This window comes from Felis catus, chromosome E2 (assembly GCF_018350175.1).
Source record: "Felis catus isolate Fca126 chromosome E2, F.catus_Fca126_mat1.0, whole genome shotgun sequence".
NCBI classification, from domain to species: Eukaryota; Metazoa; Chordata; class Mammalia; order Carnivora; family Felidae; genus Felis; species Felis catus.
Genome location: NC_058382.1, coordinates 30,793,220 through 30,815,624, shown reverse-complemented (window position 1 = coordinate 30,815,624; position 22,405 = coordinate 30,793,220). Strand labels below are relative to the sequence as shown.

The following is a 22,405-nucleotide window of genomic DNA, read 5'->3' as shown; positions in this document are numbered from 1 at the left end:
ATTTTTGGGACAGAGAGAGACAGAGCATGAACGGGGGAGGGGCAGAGAGAGAGGGAGACACAGAATCGGAAACAGGCTCCAGGCTCCGAGCCATCCGCCCAGAGCCCGACGCGGGGCTCGAACTCACGGACCGCGAGATCGTGACCTGGCTGAAGTCGGACGCTTAACCGACTGCGCCACCCAGGCGCCCCTTATGAGCTTTCATAATGCACTCAAGGTCTTTAGTTTTGTCACCAGTACTGACCCACCCACATTTCGCATTTGTGTGACTATGCCCAACCCCCTCTGCAAGTTCGTTCCAGGGGACCACCCCTCCCCCACCCTCTCTGTCCTTATAGATCCAGTGACACTCCCTAAGCAGATGAGCGCCTCATGCTCCTGGGCCACAATGATTGCGGTCAGGGATGGCTATGTGACCCAATCCAGGTCCATGAGACTTTTGCTAGGACTTTTGGAAAAGAGATCCTCTGTGGAAATCCTAAAAGGGTCCAGGGGCTAAGCCTGATGCTGCTGTCTTGTTACCCCACCAACCCAAAACAAAAGTTGAAACAAATCTGAAGTCAAGAAGTAGAGTGAAACCAAGTCCTGATTTTAACAGTTGAACCCCAAACACCAGCCATGTCCACCTGTGATATTGTGATTTATAATAAGAAGTATATATTTGGTATTTGGCCACCAGTTGCTGGCTTAGAGCTCCTAAAACGCCTATGGAATTCCCTGAGATGCCAGAAAAAAAGGGGGGCGGGGAGGAGGGGTCTTTTGTTATGTTAATGAGTGACTTTTGGAAAGCACCTGAGGAAAGGCTAGTTGCCAGCAGAACCAATCTTGTGATCAGAGGGTTGGAACTTTCAGTCCCAGCTACTGACCTCCAGGAAAGTTACAGGGGTGGGAGGCTGAAGGCTGAATCAATCGCCAACGGCCAATGATATAATCGATTGTGCCTATGTAATGAAGGCAGCACAAAAACCCAAAAGGACTGGGTTTGGAGAGCTTCTAGACTGGTGAACATGTGGAAATCTGGTGAGCTCGGAAAGAGCATGAAGGCTCTGTGCCCTTTCCCCATACCTTGCCCTATGGGTCACTTCCACCTGGTTGTTCCTGAGTTATATCCTTTTATAATAAACCTGTAATCTAGTAAATAAACTGTTTCTCTGAGTTCTGTGAGCCGCTCGAACAAATTCATCAAACCCAAGGAGAGGGGCATGGGAACCTCCAATTTACAGCTGATCAGTCAGAAGCGGGTGAATTGCTGGATGCCTAGCTGGTGTCTCAGAGAATTCCTTGGTGATGTGGGGAAGCCCACACCCCTGACCACACACACACACACACACACACACACACACACACGTTGGAAATTGGGTGCAGATCCCCATTACCACACCTGGACTTTTCAGTTTAAGGTAAGCCCCCACATTCCCTTTTTTCTCAAAGCCATCTTGGGTTGGATTTTCTGTCCCTTGTTACCAAGAGAACCCTAATGGATATGGCATTATCTCATTTCATCTTGAATTTGAACCAGGTCTCCTGGTCTCTAGAGCCTGCATTCTACCCACTCCAGGATTTGAGAAGGAATGCGTCTCGACACACTCATAGCTGCATAATATACTTCAGTCAGCAGTAGGGCATCTGCTGGGAGAGGAGAGCCTTGATTCTCCTGCAGCCAGTGGTTGAGGGGAGGACACAATTCACTGGTGTTCTCTGCCCCGTGCACCCCTTCCCTGGAAGCAAAGCACCAATAGGAGGAGGAGTTTAGTCAATTCCTGTAGGGCTTAAACTTGATGTCAAGGGCTGGGAAGGCTCAAAATGGTCCAATATCTTCTTCTACTTCCAGGGATCAATGCTTCCGTATCCACCTTTTAGAATTCTGCTCTTGCTTTCTGAAGATACTGGAGTCTGGCAAAACACAAATACATCCCAGGCCTCCAGGGGCTGACAACCAGTGTTGCTACTGGTCATATGAGTTTTGTAGGAATGGTGGCTTTGAGAGGAACTTAGTGCACGCTGGGATGCTAGATGTGGCACTCTGGAAGGGGCAAAAGGGGACATCTCATGATTGGATAAGTTTCAACAGGTTGAGGGAGCAAGTCAGCCATCTATGTTGGATAATGAGATAAAATAATAAGAAATCTCTCAAACATCTTCCATATTTGCTTCAGCATAACATGGGGATGGGGAAAGTGGATAGAGACATGGATGAACTAAGATTAGCCATGAACTGATCATTATTGAAGCTAGGTTATGGGTGTATGAGGGTTTATTCTGTCTACTTGCACATATGTTTGAAATTTTCCATAGTAATTTTTAAAAGTATAATGAATAACTTAAAAAACATGGTTTGTGTTTTATTCTTTCCAGAGCCCTTTACACATATCTTGTATGCACCTCACAAATGATTCCCCCCCACCCCCATTTTAAAAATGGTAAAACTGGGGCACTTGGGTGGCTCAGTCGGTTAAGCATCCAACTCTTGGTTTCAGCTCAGGTCATGATCTCACAGTTTCGTGAGTTCAAGCTCTGTGCGGGGGCTCTGCGCTGGCCATGAAGCAGCCTGCTTGGGATTCTCTGACTCCCTCTCTCTCTGCCCCTCCCCTACTCATGCTGTTTCTGTCTCTCTCAGCATATATAAATTAAAATAATAATAATAATAATAATAATAATAATAAATAAAGATGGTAAGACAAAGGCTGGAGAGGCTGTCATTTATGCAGGTGGACCCGAGCCTTCCAAGTCCTGCCTTCCAAGGTCAGTCTGGGGCACAGGTCAACCCAGGCAGGTTGGGCAGCCCCTGCTCGATGGGGGTGGGCAGGCAGGGGGGAACCAGGTGAAGCAGGGCTGTCCAGTTGCAGGTCTAGAGGTAGCCCAGTCTGTGTGTAACTGGTGTGGCGCAGACCCCGCGGGGCCTCAGGGAGTCGTGCAGTGCGCAGTGGAAAGCTCCTGGCCACCGATTTCACGTGCTGCTTGGCAGTTAAGAAAACACTGAGTCTAGCACAGCAGGCTCTGGACCCTTTCATGGGCATCCTGAGAACTGTTGCCTGAACATCTGGGTCTGATAAAGGGAGACCCACGTGGGCTTCCCTGCCCCCTTTCCCATAACTATTTCCGCACTTACCCTTGAAGCTCTGTGCGTGTGGCTGTTCTTTTCTTTCCTTTCCTCCGAACATATGGATTCCCAGCTCCTATTTCAAACTCAAATGCTCCTCTCCTATAAACTCCCCAAAGCTCTCAATTTCCTTTTTCCATTGCTCATTCTTTCCTAAAGTGCATGAAAAAGCCTCTCTTAGCTCTGTTCCAATTTCCTTGTTTATAAAAGAAGGGCAAGGAGAACAGTGATTTCAGTGATCAAGGTTAAGCATGGCCTGATTCCTTCCTTAGGAGAACACACCTCAATAGCCTGGGAGATCAAAGCTTACCAGGTACAAGAACTAATCACAGGAAAGCCCTGATTCCCCCCCCAGTACTCAGCCTGCAGGAGGCCTGATATAGGACCATCTGCTCCCTTTAGCTGGCTGAAATGTCCTTTCTGAAAGTCACTAATAGAATAGAAAAAAGAAAAGTCACGAGCGGGCACGATTCCCGGAAGGTTACTGCTCAAGTGGGAGTGTATTATCTGCGGAGGGAGGGACAGGTCCTGGCCTGCTCCTTAGCCCGTGGCCTTATATTTCCTCACAATAATGGCACCTTACTCCTTGCAGGCAGCAAAAGCCCAACCCTCAGCACTGAAACTGTACACATCAGCATGGACTGGGGCCAGGGGGGAGAGGCAGTTCGATGCACCATCTAGGGCCTGGGGGGCAGAAGGTCCTCACCCAGGCAGAGGTCACAGACCACTAGCACCTGCAGCCACCCAGCAGGTAACACAAATGGCCTCAGGGCTGAGGTCATAAAAGGCAGCTGACACCGGTCAGCCTTAAAGAGCAAAGGGTGGTGGCAGGTGGGGACTGGAGATGACAAGTCCTCTCTGACAAGGGGCTGCAGCTACTCACCTCGGGCTGGTTACTGCTGTGGAAGAAGGTGAGCTCTGTCCTGCCAGATCTTCCATTTTCCCCAGGAAGGGGAGATCTGGATTTTACACGAAGTCTCCCAACTTGAGAATGGACTGAAAGGAAAAATACTGCAAAGGCTGACAGTATCGGCCAAACATAATCTAAGAGCTCACCTGAACGCCCCGTGTGCAGCCCTGACCTAGGGGGCAGGTCCTCAACAGGTGCCGTGTGGCAGGGAAGGTCAGGGAGGAGGTCAGATGATGCTGCGTGGGGCGGGCGCACTGAGGAGGTGAGGCTGCTTGCCATTCCTGGGGGTCAGGAAACACTGTCCGACTTTTGTCATCCTATCACGCTGCGTCTGCTGCCACTTGGGTCCTTACCAACAGCCCTCTAACCCACTTCAGAAATTCTCTTCCTCTCCAAGGCCAGTTCATGAGGCAGTTCAGAACCCTCTCTTTGGGTAAGGCAAGCCATTCCCTCCACCTCTGACCAAATTTGAGTCAACTTTGTTTTTTTTTTAATTCTTTAAAAATGTTGATGGATTTTTGAGAGAGAGACACACACACAGCGCGAGCAGGGGAGGGGCAGAGAGAGAGACACAGAATCGGAAGCAGGCTCCAGGCTCCAGGCTCCGAGCTGTCCGCACAGAGCCCGACGCGGAGCTCATGACCTGAGAGGGCATGACCTGAGCTGAAGTCAGAAGCTTAACAGACTGAGCCACGCAGGGGTGCCTTTGAGTTGACTTTCAAAACAACTTAAAATTCACCTGCCTGTAGAAGAATCAAATAGCACCTGCCTTTCTCTCATACTTGACAAAATCATGACCAGTGACTCTGGGTACTTAAGAAGCTCTTTCCCCCAACCCCCCAAGAAACATACTGCGCTTCAAGGGTAGCTTCTGTTCCTCATCGCTGTGGGAGAGATAAGAGGGAAACTGAGGCAGAGACCTAGAAGCTATTTGTCAAAGACACATGTATTTGGCAGGATTCCAAAGAGCTGGGAGAACCACGTGCTAAGCTGTTTTTATTTTTATTTTTATTTATTTTTATTTTTTTATTTTTTATTTATTTTTGGGACAGAGAGAGACAGAGCATGAACGGGGGAGGGGCAGAGAGAGAGGGAGACACAGAATCGGAAACAGGCTCCAGGCTCCGAGCCATCAGCCCAGAGCCTGACGCGGGGCTCGAACTCACCGACCGCGAGATCGTGACCTGGCTGAAGTCGGATGTTTAACCGACTGCGCCACCCAGGCGCCCATCTAAGCTGTTTTTAAAAGCTTAGGGGGTCTTCCCAAATAGTGCCTAAAAGAGAGAAGTAGAACTGCCTTACAATGGAGTGTAATCTAGAACACTGAGAGACGAGGAAGGTCACAGGCCGAGGTACGATCATCGAATCTCTTTCCCTGGCACCACCTTCACTCTGCCACTTAGATTCTTTTATTCGCGTAATTCCCTCCACCCAGGGAGTGAGGCAGATGGGTGGGAGGGGACGGCAAAGAGACGTTTCAGAGCAAGGGAAAGTGCTCTGCACAAGCGACTGCCTGCAGCTGGGTGTGTGCCTGCACCTCTGGGTGTGTGCGGATGTGCATGCTTAGTTTGTATGCAAGCCATTTTGGTAGAGAAGTGTTTCTGTGCTTCAGGAAATACCTCCCAGGGGAACCTTCCTGACTTCAGTCTCTGTCTCCCATCTCCCCGACACACCACGGCTGTTCATTTCATCATTGTATGTCTACAGAGCACCTTCTCGGGGGATTGGCACCGAGATGGTGTCAATGAACAGGAAAGGCCCAGTCCTAGTCCTCCGGGGGCCCACTGTTTAAGATGGAGGCAGACAGGAGAATGGGACACTGCACGTCAGCGGGCAAGCACTTGGACAGCGGAAGTGGACGTGGAGAGGGCACGGAGGAGGCCAAGCTTGAAAGGCAGAGGGGAGGAGTCCAGGACCACATTCTGGAAGAAATGAGGTCTAAGCCGAGATCTGAAGGTCGAGTACTGGACCAGGTAAAGGGAAGGTGGGTGTTTCAGGCAGAGGAACCAGCATGGGCAAAGATCTGGGGGCAGATTCCCTCTCCCCCACCAGCCCCAGCGCTTGATGAATATCTGCTGTTTGAGCTCAGGCACAGGCCATCCCAGGGAGAGGTTCCCGGGAGCTCTGGGCCCAAGTATGGGACTGATATGGCAGTGGCCAGAAGCCAAGGCTGAGAACCTTAAAAGTCACCGTTGTCAGATTTAAACTACTTCACTGAAAACATCCAAAGTGCCCTCCTGTCCTTAAGGTCCTCAGATGTTCGGATGGAACAGGAAGTGTTCAGGGGACACTCTGGAGTACGGCCCTTCCTCCTGATAAAGGACATAAACACTAAAGGTAAAGCACAGAACCTGAGACAAATTCACTTCGAAATGCCAACTTACAGAGGTCAAAGAACGTTCATACTTTTGCTCTCTCTCTCTCTCTCTCTCACACACACACACACCTGGTGGGCTAGGTAGAATGTCAGATTTTTTATATTATTTTTTTAAAGTTTTTATTTATTCATTTTGAGAGACGGAGAGTGAGAGCGGGGGAGGGGCAGAGAGAGACACGGCGCTGACAGCACAGAGCCCAGTGTGGGGCTGGATCTCACAAACAAACCATGAGATCGTGACCTAAGCTGAAATCGAGAGTCCAGATGCTCAGCCAACGGAGCCATCCAGGTGCCCCTTATATTATTTTTTATGGAGGAGGAAACTGAGGCTCAAAGTGGAAAAGTATCCAAGGTTCTTGGCTCCTTCATTCACTCACTAACTCCACAAAATTAACACAGCTCCTGCTGCTGGCAGGCTGGTGCTAGGCACTGTGGACATGGTGAATAACAAAGACTCCCTACTCCTAGAAGCCAAGGTTCAAACCCATTGCTCTGATTCCAATCCCAGTGCCCTTTCCAATACACTGAACCGCCCATTGGATATGTGTTCTCTGGGGTAGTGCTCCAGCGGGTGGGTCTTCACAGCCTCACAGTGTTTGTCAGCAACCCTCCGCCCACCCCTGCAAACATACCATCAAAGAAAACACAGCATAGCTGCTATGCAAATGCATCTTCAAGGCAAGGTGCAGACCAGATTTTCTCTGGAAGTCCCTCCCATATAGAAACCTTACCCACCAATGGTCGTCAAGGCTCTGGCTGTCTTTGAGTCACTGAAAATTCTCCTATTCCACCTCCACCCTCTGTACTAGCCTAAAGAGAATGCTTTAAAACCCTCACCTCGGGGTGCCTGGGTGGCTCAGTCGGTTGAGCCTCTGACTCTTGATTTCGGCTCAGGTCCTGATCCCACGGTCGTGAGATCAAGCCCCATGTTGGGCTCTGTGCTGAGCCTGGAGCCTGCTTGGGATTCTCTCTCACTGTCCCTTTGCCCCTGCCCTACTTGCGTGCACTGTCTCTCAAAAAAATAAAAATAAAAATAAAAATAAAGTAAACCTTCACCTTTGGCAAGTCTTCCCTCTAAACTGTTCTACAGGAGTAGGGATGGGGTAAAGGTTCTTTCAAAGGAAAAGCAGGGGGGGTGGGTTGAGAGGAGGAGGACGAAACAGGGGAAAGCACAGGAAGAGGACACACCAGACACACTGCCCCCTGGATAATTCTACTGTGAGCCATAGCTGGCCAAGGTCAGAAATGACTGGCAAAACCCGACCAGACAGACATCTCTCAAAGACGTTGGGGAGAGGCGGGTGTATCTCCCCGGAGCCTGGGCAATGTTATTTCCTGGGGCAAAGCAAGTCACAAAGGATGCAAGCTGATGACTGAATGTCTGGGGCAGGGTGGGAGGCAGGGCCAGGAGGTGGGGGTGGAGTGGTGGAAAGGGAGGAGGGGCAGAGTGCTGGCTGGTTTCACACAGACAAATCTCTTCATTTTTCCAGACTGGAAAAAGCTGTTTGGGCTGTGCACATTTGCAGAGAGTCACGGTATTTACTACGCTTCCTGGCTCAACAGATTTCTTTTTGTCATTCAGTCAAACGCAGCTTGTATTTTTCGTAGCCAGAGCTGAACAGCCCATGGGGGCTCTTCCCCCACATTGTGTTCAAAAACACATCATCAGTGACTCAAAAAACCCAGCTCATATGGGCAACAGGAGTGGGTGGGGGTAGCAATGTTTTAGAGATAAAGACCCACATTTAGACAAACAATGTCTCCCCCTTGGAGGTATTTAATAACACTCCTTATTTGCCCAGCCCACATTGTTTTCTGGGCAGCCGTAAGAACAAACTGCTATTCTAAAACCTGATTCCTGCACTTGGCATGTGACTCTCAGTTATCCATATTGACAGTGGTGGAGGATAAGGTGCAGGAAAAGTGGTTAATTAAAAAACAAAAAACAAAAACCTTCTTGCCAGAATGTGCCTATGCACAGTTCAGCTCCAGACATGCCTCTGGCCAAATGTCAGGTTGGAAAGTTGGCTGTTGAACCACTGTATGCTAAAACAGTACTACAATCCAACAGACATTAACTGACCACTTACTATGTGCGAGGTTCAGTACTAGGGGTGGGAGTATCCAAATGGACCACAACTTAACATGCACTTTACATCTTTAATAGAAAACAGAGTGTGAGCCCAATGCTATGCACAGCTAATGGTGGAATTTGGGGTGTCAAATATGCACCAGGTGAGTAAGGGAAGTCTTTTTGGGGGTAGGAGAGGGGAGAGACCCCTTCACATCACACTCGTAGGCTTCCATAGGCATAATGCCAGCCAAATCACCACACTGGGAATACAGTCACCACATCTTGCTCAAACAACCTAGAGTCATGCCGCCCTGGGGGTCGGAGAGTGGGAACCTCATTTTCGGAGATGATATGACATATTCAGGCGATGTCCGACCCCTCTGGCCAAGGGGAGGGTGAAGAAACAGGCATCCCGGATGATGCGGGTTAACATCACCTGATACAATGGAATACAGCCTCTAACTTCTTCCTCTTCTTGGGTTGCCAAAGCACAAAGTCATCTTGCATTGATTTAAAGAGAGAAAGGACCCACACAGACTTCTCAGTCTTGTTTTTGAGTCAGGAGCTCTGGGAGTCAGAGAGGGGTGGAGGCTGATGGAGGGAAGGAGGGGTCTTTAGGGGACCAGGGAGTTGGGGAAGCTGGGAATTCTGTATAGTCCAAGTTGACTATGCCAGATGTAGCTCAATTTTTTTTTTTCTTTTAAGAGACTGTTATGGGTTTCCTTTCCAAAGTGGAACTGCAGGGATGGAAAAATGAGTTTCAGTTGCTATGGAAATAGGAGTTGGCTGGAGCCTGCGGGAGCAGCAGCTGGAGTAGAACAAGTGGCCAGGAACCTGGCCCTGTGACAGAGGGGCTTCCGGCTGGGGATAAGACAACAACAGGCTTTAGCAGGGAGGAGGAGGAGGGAAGAAGAGACAGGAGACAGATTCTGCTGCCTATGGATTCTGCAGACACGTAGAGTGATAGAGAATGGTGTGTGCGTGTGCATGTGTGTGTGTGGGGGGGGTTGCATGTACATCCCCACAGGCCGAAAGAAAAAAAAAAGAGAGAGAGAGAGAGAGAAGCAAAATAAATCACTGCCTGAGGAAGAACAGTTTCACTGGAGACTCTGAGGTCAAAAAAGCCCTGAGACAGTTGAGTGACAGAAGAGAAGAGGCTTGTTGTTTCAAAGACTTCCAGGGGGTGAGCAAATGCCTGAGCAGGGACTGGCCCTCGCACTCTGTGCTCCCTCACCTTTTGTCCTCACACAACTGTTCAAATTGAAACTGATGTGGGCCAGAAACACAGCCAACAAAATCCCCGCGGGGTTAGTGAGACTGTGGGAGTGGGCAAGCTGGTGGTTCTGTTTCATCTGCATCGCTGGGTCACTGTTTCCGTTCCAGGTAGAGAGCCTGCATGACCTAGGGGCTTGAGGGTCTTCTAGCCTGAGGCTTCAAAGGAGTCTGAATGTTCTCAGCATCACATGCTGAGGAGGTGTTTTGATTAGGCTATGGTGACTTCAGGTCTTTGCTGGATCCTTCAGCAGGGCTCACCTGCAGGAATATTTTTCTATTCTCACTCCTATCCCAGCAAAAGGAACCACTCAGCCCCCTTCCTCCCATCATGGTGGGGGTGAGTGGACAGGGGCACCTCACATTTACAAAGGGACTCAAAGTTAGGCTTTTGACACTATATAATTCTATCACTGTCTATACATGTTGTCCCTGAGAAACACTGACAGGATCATACAGTTTAAGCTGTATTTCTTCATTTTTCGATATATCAAGACTCTAAAAAGTGGAAGTAAGCATCAAAGATGAATAAAATACTTATAAATAAAATTAACCAAGGAGGTAAAAGACTCATACACTAAAAACTGTAAAACATTGCTGAAAGAAATTAAAGAAGATACAAATAAATGGAAAGACATCCCATGTTCATTGATAAGGAAGCTTAACATTAAGATGGAAATACTACTCAAAGCAATCTATAGATTCGATGCAATCTCTATCAAAATCCCAACCACTTTTTTTTTTCAGAAATAGAAAAATCCATACTAAAATTTATATGGAATCTCGAGAAACCCCAAAGAGCCAAAATGATCTTGAAAAAGATGAACAAAGTAGGAGGACTCACACTTTCTGATATCAAAACTTACAACAAAGGTATAGTAATCAACACAGCTTGACACTGGTACACAGACATATAGAGCAATAGGATAGAGGGCCTAGAAATAAACCCTCGCGTGTATGGTCAAATGATTTTCAACAGGAGGCCAAAAACACTTAATGGGGAAAGGACAGTCTTTTCAACAAATAGTGTTGGGAGAACTGAATACCCACATGCAAAAGAAATGAAGCTGGACACTTTATACCAGAATTAGCTAAAATGGAACAAAGACCTAAACATCAAATCTAAAACTGTAAACTCTTATGAGAAAACACAGAGTAAAAGCCTCATGACATTGAATTTGATAATGATTGCTTCCAGATGCCACCAAAAGCACAGATAACAAAAGAAAAACTAGATAAACTGAACTTCCTTAAGATGAAAAACTTTGGTGTACCAAAGGACACTATCAACAAAGTGAAAAGACAGGATGGGAGAAAATATTTGCACATCATGCATCTGATAAGGGATGAGTATCCAGAATACATAAAGACCTCCTCCAACTTAACAGCAAAAACAAAGCAAAACAAAACCCAACCTGTTTCAAAAATGGACAAAGGACCTAACAGACATTTCTCCAAAGAAGATATATAAATGGCCACTGAGCACATGAAAAGATGCTCAACATCACTAGTCATCAGGAAAACGCAAATCAAAATCACAATGAGATCCTATTAGAATGGCTATTACCCAAAAACCCAGAAAATAACAAATGTTGACAAGGATATGGAGAAATAGAAAGCTCTGCGCATTGCTGATGGGAATGAAAAATGGCATAGACACTGAGGAAATGGTATGGTAATTTCTCAAAAAATAAAATAGTAGAATTACCTTATCATCCAGCAATTCCACTCTGGATATATACCCAAAAGAACTGAAAGCAAGGATATTTGTACACTTACGCTCATGGCAGTATTATTCACAATGGCCAAAACATAGAAGTAACCCACATGTCCATGGACAGAAGAATGGATAAACCCAATACCATAAACGCATACAACAGGATACGATTCCATCTTAAAAAGGAAGGATATTCTGACACCTGCCACAACACGGATGAACCCTGGAGACATTATACCAAATGAAATAAGCCAGTCACAAAAGAACAAATATGGCACGATATCACGGACATAGTGTACCTGGAGTAGTCAAAATTATAGAGATGGAAAGTGCAGTGGTGGTTGTCAGAGTCTGGAGGAAGGAGGGAATGGGGAGGAAATTAAAACTAATCAGAAAATTGAAGTCTTTGTTTACTGAGTTTAGGAAGATGAGAAAATTCTAGAGATGGATGGTGGTGATGTTTGGTTACACAACCATGTAAGGTACTTAACGCCACTGAACTGTACATTTTTATATGGTTAAAATGGTAAACCTTACATCATGTATATTTTCCCACAATCAGTGTGTGTGTGTGTGTGTGTGTGTGTGTGTGTGTGTAAATAACACACAGTCAGCCTCTCGACTTCTGCGAAGTTCTGCCCTCACAGGCTGTCTGTCCAGTTAAGCTCAGTCAGCACCCAGGATAAGTTCTTTCCCCTCGTCAAAACTTACAGAGGTGGAAACAAGACCACAGGCTGGTGTGGCGAGCCCCTCGTGTGCAGGCGGGATAGAAAGATGAATGGAGATGAGGACTGTTCAGGGAGGACAGTCCCCTTGCTCTGATGCAGGGTCTCCAGTGATAAGGGCTGTCAGGCAAGAGCGGGCACAGTGGGCACTGTGGCAGCTGAGAGGAAGAGGGGAACTTTTGCTTGGCTGGCAGGTGGTATCACAGAGGAAGTGGTGTTTCAGGGGGCTTTGAAAGAATGAGGATGTGCGTGTGTGTGAACCGGGGGAGGGAACTTCAGGTGGGTTGTCTGTCTGTCTGTCTGTCTCTAAAGAGAATGCCGGTTCAGCAGGGAGAGGAGGTGACCAGGGAGCAGATGACAGGAACATGTGCCACACAAGTCTGTCGTCTTGGAAGGTAAGTATTATAAAGGCATATTTGGCCTTGATCTGTAACCTTCTGGAGCAGATCCAGAAGGAATTTGAATGCCAAACTCCCAATAACAACAACTTCTGTGTACAGAGGACTTACTATGGTGCGTCTTACTCAATAACCCTAAATGGTAGGGAACAACATGAGCTCCATTTTCAGCTGAGGAAACTGAGGCCCAAGTGGTTAAGCAACTTGCCGAGAACACACACATGGCCAGTAATGGTGGAGCTGGGCTATCAACCCAGAACTACATGGGTCTCAAACTCTAATACACAGAAGAAATGCCTCAGGAGCTAGTTTAAAAACACAAATTCCATTCCCAGTGGCCAAAGATGGAATCTTTTGAACAACAAAACTAAGTAGTATTGGATTATAACCCAAAGTATAAAATAAAGCCCATGAGTCCATATTATTATAAATAAAAAGAGAAATTAATAAATGGGAGAGAAGAGCCAAGTCACCTGTGAAGAATTCCAAATAAATAATGTAGATATACTACCCTAAAGAAGGGAGGATAGAACTCCCCAGTGCCTCAAGCATGGGCTGTGCATAATCACTTCCTTCCAAGAGTATGGCATGGAATGGAGTGGGGGGGGGGGGGGACGGGAACAGAGTAACCTTACAGTGGACAGACCTGACAAACGTTCAGTCAGGTGATCGAGGTCAGTATCAACAGCAATAGGTCATGTTGACCATGAAGTGATGAAAATGGCACTTTACCTCTGTGACCTTCCTCTCCCAAACCCATAACACCAGTCTAACCATGAGAAAAAGATCAGATAAATTCCAATGGAGGGGTTATTTTACAATATACCCGACCAGTACTTCTCAAAACTGTGAAAGTCATCAAAAACAAGGAAATTCTGGGGCACCTGCATGGCTCAGTGGGTTAAGCGTCTAACTTCGGCTCAAGTCATGATCTCACAGTTCATAGGTTCGAGCCCTGCGTCGGGCTCTGTGCTGACAGCTCAGAGCCTGAAGCCTGCTTTGGATTCTGTGTCTCCCTCTCTCTCTGCCCCTTCCCTACTCATACTCTGTTTCTCTCTCTCTTAAAAAAACAAACATTAAAAAAAAACTTAAAAACAAAAACAAGGAAATTCTAATACAGTCACAGACAGTAGGAACTGAAGAAGTAACAACTAAATGTGATACTAGACGAGTTCTTGGAATCAAGGTAAACACTAAGAAAAACTGAATCAGCTATGGACTTTGGTTACAATGTATTCATATTAGTTCATTTTGTTACAACAAATATACCATAGCACATTTGTTACTGTTAATAATAGGGGAAACTGGGTGTGGGGTATGTGGGAACTCTCTAGGCTATCATCTCAATTTTTCTGTAAATCTAAACTGGTCTAAAAAAAATAAAATCTATTTTTAAAAAATCCCCAGGTTTACCCTCAGAACCTCTGGCCCTCTGCTGTGACTTTGCATAAGTGTATCAGAGTTGTGAATGAAGCTGGCCCCATTCCCTGCCTGTTGATGGACTTCAGAGAAGCCACAGATACAGTGATATCAGCAGGGTGGGGGGAACAATTCACCCCTCCTCCATTGGACTCCTCCTCCATCGGACTCCCTGAGGTTAGGGATGGTGCCTCTCTCATTAGACTGGCAGCCTTCCTCATATGAGAACTGGATCTCCCCTCTCAGGCGAGGCAGCCTGGCAGCCCCTGAGGGCAGGAACCGCTTTTCCTCTTGAGGATCTCAAGAAGGCCTCCCTTAGTAGCCCCAGGGGCCACAGATTCTCCATATGCATTTTGTCTTCCTTTTGGGTAAGTCAAGGTTCTTCAGATGGGTGGGAGGAGAGGCCATGTCCAAAACGTATGTTTTTCAAAGCTGGCAAACTCGGCTTGTTCCAAAATAATAGGTCTCCCAACACACTCAGAGAAGCACAGTCGGTGCTCATAACAGCAAGCTCAGCGATCTCTTGGGTTTGGGACCCTAAGCTTCCTCTCTGGCGCCCCTCTTACCTCGCGCCCCGCAGCAACAGTGTAAAACTGGGTTGCTGCCAATTCTATAATGGAACTCAGCATCCCAGGAAACGGTGTCTCAGCTTCAAGAGGCTATTGTTGGAAGGTGCACAGCAAGTGACCCCAAAATGTGGGACAGTGTATCAGCAGAATGCACACACAGTATCTGTAATTACTGATCTGCAGAAGTTCTCAAGACAGGACAGGATGCGCCTCTGGACAAAGCAGGAAGAGCAAGGCCTGGAAATCAAATCAAGACGTGACAATGAGGGGGAAAAAAAGGCCGATTGTATTAACATAAGCTGAAGGAATATTAGGTAGACAGAAATGGTGGAGTGCGAGGAGCTCAGAAAAGCTGGTACAAAAGAAAGGCTTTGAGGGTCTGTCTTATCTCCCACGTTGTTCAGAGCAGTGGGGTTGCTGGAAACTCTTGAACGTTACAGGCGGCTCAGAGGCCTGGCCAGAGCTTCCTGGAATACTCTCTTGACAGAATCGTAAGGTTGGTCCAGGGAGCAGGAGGAAGGCAACGATTTGGTCACCGATTTCAGTCACATCTGCCGTGGGCACAGGGACGGGGGCTTAGATCAGGTGCGCTGTCAGTGTGGACCCTCGTACCCCTCAGGGGATACAAACATCTTAGGCTGTCCTATTAAAAATCATCCATCCTGCTCACCTTGTTTTGGTTCTGTGAATACCAATCTTTTAACTAGACCTTGGCTTCCCATGTGGGCTTCCCTACAGATGAAGGAATGTGCTGACAAGCTGACATAAAGTTTTCAGGCTGCCTCGCAGTGCTTGTCCCATTGTGATTTAATATATTTGTGGTCTGGCTTCCTTACCAGGCTCCTGTGAATTTGGTTAGTCTGTCCCTTTCAGCCTGATTAGCTCCATGTGCACCAAGGAATCAACAAACTATGGATGGTGCACCAAGCTCCATCCCTGGCCCGTGAAGAATGAGCTCCACCAGTGTCCAGGCCCCCTCCATGCTGGCCCGAAGGGGGCTTTCTTTCAGTGACAGCCTCTCCCTGGACGTCACAGTCTAGCTGCTCTTTGCCACACCAATCACCCCAACCACAGCTATCAACCCTGTGCCCAGAGTGAGCTGTGGGGGCCCTGAAAACAAAGCATGCGGCACCAAAAGCAACTTTATGAGTCCCACGGGACAAAAAAGAATTAAGGAAGAGAGAGGCCCTTTGCTGGGGGGTGGGGGGCGGTATGATGCCAAGAACACACGATAGAGTATAAGCTGAAGAAGCTGGCAATGTTTAATCTAGAACAGGGAAGATCTGGTAGGGCCAGCAGGTTCCCTATCATCAAATATCTGAAGGACTGTCGCAATGAAAAGGGGACAGATTTGTTCCCTGAGGCTCCAGAAGAAAGTATGACAACCAAGGGCCAGCAGATTCAGGGAGAAGGATTCCAAGTGGATAAGAAAGAGGAAATTTCCAACGGCAGATTTCCTCTACTACCAATAATTCAAATAATATCTTCACTTCCTTTCTTCCTTTTGTCAAATTTTGAGAAGTTTAAACCTGTAATTAAGAACATAAACTGTGGAGCAGGACAACCCGGGTTCACTTTCCGGTTGTCACTTACTAGCTATATAACTTTGGGCAAGTTATGTAATAACTTCCCTGGGCCTGTTTTCTCAGCTAATAATAGTACCTACCCCAAATAGGACTAAACCCATGTGACTGTGGTGAGGAGTAATGAAATTATGCGAGAAGGGGGCTTAGAATAACACTTAGCACATAGTAAGTGCTCAGTAAGTGGCAACTATTATTTTTATCATGTTCTCATACTATCTATACTATTTTTCATGTTTTTCTTTAAGTAGAAATAAATTTATATAAATCTATTTTATCTTTAAGTTAAAATTTTTTTTTTAATTTATTTTGAGAGAGAAACAGTGTGAATGGGGGAGGGGCAAGGAGAGAGAGGGAGAGAGGAGAATCCCAAGCAGGCTCCGTGCTGCCAGTGCAGAGCCTGACACGGGGCTCGAACTACTGAAACTGTGAGATCGTGACCTAAACTGAAACCAAGAGTCGGACGCTTAATGGATTGAGCCACCCAGGCAGTCCTATGTAAATTTATTTTAAAGAAAGCTCTCTATATTACTACTGTAAATGTAGAGAGACAAACACTTGCCCTGTGGAGGTGGGAGCTATAAAAATAAACAACACGTGGGGCGCCTGGGTGGCTCAGTCAGTTAAGCGTCCGACTTCAGCTCAGGTCATGATCTCACGGTTCGTGAGTTCAAGCCCTGCGTCGGGCTCTGTGCTGACAGCTTGGAGCCTGGAGTCTGTTTCAGATTCTGTGTCTCCCTCTCTCTCTCTCTGACCCTCCCCCGTTCATGCTCTGTCTCAAAAATAAATAAACGTTCAAAAATAAAAATAAAAAAATAAACAAATAAACAACACGATGTTACGAACTGTTAGCTAATGAAGACTGCCTGTTCCACGACCTGAATTTGAGGACTGCCATCTTTTCCATAAAAAGGAGAGACAAGCCAGTTGAGTCTGGTGAGTTCTGGGAAGGATAAGGCCCGTGTGGTTGTAGCTTCTGCTCCGGGGACAGACAGCAGCTTGGAGAGGATCAAAGAGGCAGCTTAAAAGGGAACATCTATCCTAGTCTGAGGCTTCACGTTGTTTAGTGACACGACTCTATTCCACACCAGATCATCTCACAAGGTCCCCAGTGGTGTATACACGGCACACCCAAAACACCCAAATCTGAAACACTTTGTAGCTTCCCCCCTGTACTCGTCGCCGCCCCCCAGAGGTCACCTGCAGACCTGCAGACTGTTGCACTGGTGGCCTTTTTCCTGCCTGAAGGCTTTTTCTGGCTGCATCGTGTATACCACAGATGGTGAGCAGAAGCGCGAAGGCAGGGAAATACCCCAGCTTCCTTGCCTCGTCATGGGACATATGATCTCTCCAAGGGTCCCCAGTGAGACTGAGCCGTTGCCCCAGTGGTAACTCACTTACCAACACACCCTTTCCCCTTGTCCACATGGCTTTCCTCTCTTCCCCAGGTCCACTGCACTCTCACCGGGCTTTCTGCCATCACTTCCCAATTAAAGTCCTGGCACCCAAATCCTTGTCTCATGATCTGCTTTTGGGGAAACCCCAACCATGGCATAGTTTAAACTTTAACCCTGGAATGAGGTGCCCAGTGAGTAAACGCCACGCCATTGGAGACCTCAAGAAATAGCTGAGGACCCTCGATGGGGATTCATGGGTCAGGTAAAGATTTAGCTAGATGGACATTTAATATTCCTATGATCCTCAGGTCCCATGACTCTAGATAAAGAGTTGGCAAACTACAGCCCACGAGCCACAGCCAGCCCACTGCCTGCTTCTGTACAATTTTCCCGTTTTTAAACAGTTTTAACAAATCAAAATAAGAATAACATTTTGTGACCCATTAAAATCCTATGAAACACAAATTTCGGTGTATGTAAATTAAGTCTTATTGGAACAAAGTTACACCCATTCATTTCCATACCCTCTACAGATGCTTTTACTCCACAGACACACAGGTGAGAGCATATGCAACTGAAACCATATGATCCGCAAAGCTCAAAGTGTTTCCTCCCTGGCCCTTTACAGAAAAACGTTTGCTGACCCCTGTTCAAGATCACCATCCTGCAGGGACAAGAGGCAGATTGAGACCTGGCTATCCCGTGGACGGGAAGGCCCAGTGCCAGACCTAGAATTTAGGGGGTAGCTTGCATCAGACCTCAGTCTACAACTTTGTGCCTATCCTCACTCCTCCTTCTGCCCCTGCAGGCAACTGGGACTCTTCTACTGAGGCATTACTGGTTTTATACCAGGAATAGTTTCATTTTTAAAGGGCATGGGATTTGGCTTCTCCACACTCCACCCACTGTCCCAGGTAGTTTCATCCATGCTTGAGAGCTTCTGCAACCGCTTAGTTAGTGATCCCTCCCCAAACCAAACCAAATCTCCAGCCCAGGACTGTGTCCTGAGATCTCTCATCAACTGTCTGTTCAGCATCAGATTAAGAGGGAGGTGCTGGAGGTCGTTTTGCTGCTTACCAGCTGTGTAACATACGACAAGGTATTTAACTGCATGGGGCACCAATTTCATCATCTGTCAGAAGTGGAAACCATCCTGCCCAGCCTGCCAGGATTACTGTGCTAATCGGATGAAATGAGAGCTGTCCCCAAAACACAGTGCCACCTGGCCTCAACCTCTGTCTCCAGCATATTATCATTATTGTACTTCTGTTCTGTTTGCCTACCACACTCCCTACATACTGGCTTTCCTTGAGTTCCCTGACCTTGCCAAGCTCCTGACTACCTCTGGGCCTTTGCACATGCTACTTTTTCCGCCTAAACACTTTTTCCTCATCCTGTGCTTGGCTGCCTCACACCTTTCTGATACCCAGTCTAAGGCAGGCCCCTTCTGTATGCCTCCCCACCTTGATTCTTTCATTGCGTGTGCAGTGATGTGTAATTTCAGTCAATTCTCATTATTCGCAGCAGCTATGTTCTGTAAATTTGCCGTGAATATGGAATTAGCAAATACTGAACCATTGTTCCCAGGGAAAAAAAAAAAAAAAACGAAGTTAGGTTTCTGTGAGCCTCTGGTCACATTTTCATCAACAGATCAATCAATACCTAACCTTGTTTTATGTATGTTTCTTTTAAAATTTATTTATTTATTTATTTATTTATTTATTTATTTATTTATTAACATTTACTTATTTTTGAGAGACAGAGAGAAACAGAGCATGAGCAGGGGAGGGGTGGAGAGAGGGAAAGACACAGAATCCGAAGCAGGCTCCGGGCTCTGAGCTGTCAGCACAGAGCCTGACACGGGGGCTCAAACTCACAAACCATGAGATCATGACCTGAGCTGAAGTCCGGACGCTTAACTGACTGAGCCACCAGGCACCCCATGTGTGTTTCTTTTTAAAGACACCTTATTTAATAAATACTGTTGATTCATTCATATTGAACTCAGCCAAACCCAGGACAGCTCATGCCTGAACAAAGCTTATCTAATAATACACATTTTCTCTGTAAGGCACCTCACAACCTTCTTGTGTTTAGGGGCACTAGTCAGCACTTGAGCATGATGCTTGGGGGTGATTTTAAACAGAAATCACCAACCAACAGAAAAAGCACAAAAATGCAGAAAACATGGCACAAAATAAACCACAAAGAGGACACCTGTTTACAGTATGAGAGCTAAAACCAGAAGGCACAGCGTTGCCTCGTTTTGACCTCAGCTGGGAACGTGCATGTTGGGCAACTCCAATTTTCTGCCACTCTGCCCATGTCCATGCATGACCACGAAAGTGCTGCAGGTATTGATTTCAGGGTTACAAATACATTTCAGCGAGTAGGGGGATTCGCGACTACAGAATCTGCAAAAAAACGAGGATCCATGATACTTTCTCCCATTTCCCTCATTCAGCGGAGTGTGAATTCACAGAGACTTGGCTTCCCTCTTACTCACTGTTTTAGCTCTAGAATCTGGGAAACTGCCTGGCACATAGTGGGCTCTCAATAACAAATATATTGTGAATGAACGAATGAGTCAATTCAGTGAAAGTGCTTTGCTGGCAGCGGCGATAACTGTTGTTTATGGGAATGCGCCACTGAGATGCCCTGTGCTAAGTGTTTTGTCCACATTCTCTGTCAATGAGGGAAACAGCAGATTACTTCCGCACATGGGCCCTAGAGACAGATTCCCGGGGATGTGCCTCTTCCTAATTATATAACCCTGAGCAAGTTCTTTGGCCTTTCTGAGGCCCAGCTTCTTCAACCATCATAGGGGGTAATTATAGTCCTACCTTGTGGGCCATATGAGGAGTCGAATGTGGCAATGCACAGAAAGCTGGCAAGCACCAGGCACAGGTACGCCCTTAGTAACCATTATCTTTAATTGTTAATTTTTTTTTTTTAACGTTTATTTTTGAGACAGAGAGAGACAGAGCATGAACGGGGGAGGGGCAGAGAGAGAGGGAGACACAGAATCAGAAGCAGGCTCCAGGCTCTGAGCTGTCAGCCCAGAGCCCGATGCGGGGCTCGAACTCACGGACCTCGAGATCATGACCTGAGCTGAAGTCTGATGCTTAACCGAATGAGCCACCCAGGCGCCCCCCCCCATTATCTTTAATTGTTAATAATTCCCACAACAAGTCTACGTGTTTTACACTATCATACCCATTTTGCAGGTGAGGAAACTGAGGCTACAAGTGGTTCCATGAATTCCTGAGGGACGGGCTGGCTGTGGGGACTCCAAGCCCATGCTGGTAACCACTTTGCTGTTACCTAAATATAAGGGATCATTTTTATCAGCTACAGGGGATCTTACTCTGCCTGCTCAGTGACAATTACCAAATGATGGGGCAGCTTAGGCCAGCCCCTGAACTTCTAGGGGATCTGCATTAAGAGGAAGACTCCCTGGTGAGTCTTCTCTCACATTCCACATCAGTGTCTTTCTGTTCTCTGCCCACTTTTTTGTTTAACCCCTTCAGAACCAGTCCTACTGGGAGGGGGAGGTGTTGGTTTGTTATCTTGGGTTTGACAGCTCAAAGGGGGAGATATCTCCTGCTTCAAAAGCAGGGAAGAGGAGGAGGAGGAGGAGGAAGAGGAGGAGGAGGAGGAAAAGGAGGAGGAGGAGAAGGGGAGAGGAGAAGAATCAGCATGTACAAACGTCCTTGGGTTTTGTGCAATCTTAGATCAAGAGTCCTCAAACTTAGCTGCTAGTTGCAATCTCCTGAAAAGCTTTTAAATATCCAAATGCCCAGGTCCCAACCCAGACCACTTACCTTTGAGTCTCTGGGGGTGTTACGGGGGCATCAGGATGCTCCCCAAGAGCTTCCAATGTGCGACCAAGTTTGAGAACGGTGCTTTGGATCCTATCCGTCCGTACTCAGCTGCAAAGCTCAAGTCGCCTTGGACACGGGTAACTCTCTTCTCTTTGGACTTGCCCTTCGGGGACTCGGGCACGCTTTCCAGAGGCACAGGCTAGTAGGGGACGTCCGCGTGCCAGCGACCTGCTGTTCTGCGCTGCCCCTAGGCCCAGCTTGGAGACTGCGGGGCTCCGGGTCCCCTTAGGCAACAGCACGTGTGGCCGCTCCGACTTCTCCGCTCATCTGTGCAGACCGCGCGCGGGGCTCCGCGGCCGCCGCGCTGCCCACCCCGACCTCAGAGGCTCGGGGGAAACGCCCGAGGCTCCGGAATCCTACCTAGGCTGCCGGCGCTGCCCTCCAGTCCCCGGAACCCTGGGGCTCGGGTTCGCTCCGCCGCCCGGCTCCGCGGTGCTTTTCGCCTGCGCCGGAGAGGCGCCCACTAGAGCGCAGGCGCCACCTAGTGGGCGCGCGGGGGCGGCGCGGGGGACGCGGCCGGGAGGTGGGAGCGCGGCCCGGGCGGAAATGCGGCCGCGCTGCCCACGTGGGCGGCTCTCCAGGTCGCAGCGAGTCCCGGGCGCAAGTCCCGGCCGGCTGGGACCACCTTCCTTCCCGATCCCACACTGGGACCTGAACTTGCTGAACTTCCCCTTGGGGGCACGGCGGGGTAGCCAGGCCCTGCCTCCCGGCCTGGGAGCCATCCTGGGATTTTCCTGGCCGCACTCAGGGATCTTTCTTTTCATCCGAAAGCTTTCGGTACATCCCAATTTGGCATAGCCTCTTTTAAAAATACTCTGGGAGCACCTGAAGATGCAAGGGACTGGGTTTCTCTCAAGCCCAGGGAGGCCTTTACCCTCTCGGCAACCCTTTCTTTTCGCCACGGCCCCACCCCCTCCACGCCCTCGCCCACCTACCTGGTCCCTCCAATATCTTTGGCTGACATTTATTAAACATCTAGT

General features: G+C 47.8%; 1 protein-coding gene across 1 annotated transcript in view; it reads right to left on the bottom strand.

Moving 5' to 3' along the window:
* CHD9 (chromodomain helicase DNA binding protein 9) overlaps positions 1-21,512 on the bottom strand; it is a 236,562-nt gene extending 215,050 nt beyond the window's left edge. The window contains exon 1 of the mRNA XM_045046396.1: positions 21,366-21,512. The gene's annotated coding sequence lies outside the window, so the exon portion shown is untranslated. The remainder of the gene's footprint in view (positions 1-21,365) is intronic.
* Positions 21,513-22,405: the final 893 nt, after the last annotated feature.